The sequence below is a fragment of the Pteropus medius genome, unplaced genomic scaffold, assembly GCF_902729225.1.
Source record: "Pteropus medius unplaced genomic scaffold, Ma_sr-lr_union100, whole genome shotgun sequence".
NCBI classification, from domain to species: domain Eukaryota; kingdom Metazoa; phylum Chordata; class Mammalia; order Chiroptera; family Pteropodidae; genus Pteropus; species Pteropus medius.
In genome coordinates this window covers 2,924,245-2,926,007 of record NW_024351731.1, presented here as the reverse complement: position 1 = coordinate 2,926,007, position 1,763 = coordinate 2,924,245, and the positions used below count along the sequence as shown (strand labels likewise).

The window sequence follows — 1,763 nt, the reverse complement described above, 5'->3', positions numbered from 1 at the left end:
ATCCTCTGACTAATTTAAAAAATCAGGATGTGTTCTAATTCCCTTTCTAGTCACTCCCCTTTTGTCTCCTGCCAGCTGAGTGCTATTGCAAGGAGCTGGGCTTTTCTTCCTGTAATCCTGGCTTATCTTTATCAATAATGGTTTGTCAGAACTATTTTTGAATCAAAACTGGGGCCATGGAACAGGATTTTTGATCAGGCCCCACCGTCTTGTGCAAATGAATTTTCAAGGCGGTGGGTGGGGACAGAGAGAAAATAAAAATTCAGTATAAGGGGAAAAAACTATTTTCTTTATATTGCAGCTAATTATTTTAATTATCTGATCCTGTTTAAGCAATGCGATAAAATGGAGTTAAGGCTGGTATTTCCATTTGGTTAATACTATCCTTTGCCTCCTATCCATTAGTTGAAGCATAGAATCTCAGGGAGGGGCTGACAAGCTCACGGGGTCCAACCCTTGCATTCTGCAGAAGGGCAAAGCTCAGTTCTGGGTTGAGTCAGAACATAATAGAGGAAGGAGCACAAAGACCAGAATGACGGGAACAATTGGGATGCAGTGAAAACCATTAGACGGTTTAAAATGACGCAGAATTGCAATATTTCTTAATTTCTTAGCCACGTAACCTTCAGTAAGCGTCTTATTGCCACTGAGACTCAACTCGGCACATGGGAATGGGGATAACATTGCCCGCTGAGTGAATGTCTGGAAAACACTGAACAAGTCCTGGGCATGTGGTCATGTCTCAACATAAGCCACCCACTGTACAAAGCATGTGGCTCATACGTGTCACACATCGCTACACGCTGAACATGAGGTTGGAGTTGCTTTTATCATCCCTTTGTTACAGACCAAGAGAGCAAAAGTTACAAAGCTAGAAAGTGGTTTACAGCCACGCCACCATGAACAAGCCCAATCCCGTCTGATCTCCGAAGCTAAGCAGGGTCGGGCCTGGTCAGTACTTGGATGGGAGACCACCTAGGAAGACCAGGTGCTGTAGGCGTAAAAAAAAATTTAAAAAAACATGGGATTGTAAGCTGACAAGGTCCTTACAATCTGTGAGGTCAAGCACGGGTTGCCTCGCTTAAAATAAAATAAAATTAATTAATTAAAAAAAGCTAGGAGGTGGCAGAGTCAAAATTCAGACCCAATTCACAAAATCAAGAACTGGAGCTGTTAAATACTCTTATGCCCTGACCACCTCAATAAGTCTTGCTTCTTTATACTTTCAAAATCAGTAGTGAAAGCACTACAAAACTGCCAAGTGCTCCAAGTTTAAAGAATTACTATTTTCTTCTACATATCTGAAGTGGTTGGGGTCTTTCACAGGTTCAAAATCTATCTGAGTCAGCAGTTTCATCTCTAGAATGCTTTCTTTGCTAAGCGATAACTCAGGCTCATTTCAAGTGGTTTCTAAAGGTCGTTCGATTCCAGCTCTGAGCATCCGGATCGTGTGACTGCCGTGGTGCAGCCAACACTTCGCTGGGCTTCTGTGTGAAGTGGAAGCTGTAACTTAAAGGTGACCGCTGGACCAGGCTTCAAGAGCCCCACCATCCTCTCCACGGCTCCACCACTTACAACCCTCATGACCATGGACATGTTCGTTGGCCTTGCTGGACTTCAATTTCTACATCCACAAAATTAAAACTGATATTCAAATGAGAACAAAACAGTACTGCCCCAGGTGTCCTCATCAGATACTGACAAATTCAGATGGAAAATTCAAGGTCCTCTAGCCCAGGGATCATAGACTCAAATGCCTACAG

At 43.1% G+C, this 1,763-nt stretch overlaps 1 pseudogene; it reads left to right on the top strand.

The window, feature by feature from the left end:
• The first annotated feature begins 881 nt into the window (after positions 1-881).
• On the top strand, positions 882-1,000 carry LOC120588900 (uncharacterized; annotated as a pseudogene).
• The last annotated feature ends 763 nt before the right edge of the window (positions 1,001-1,763 follow it).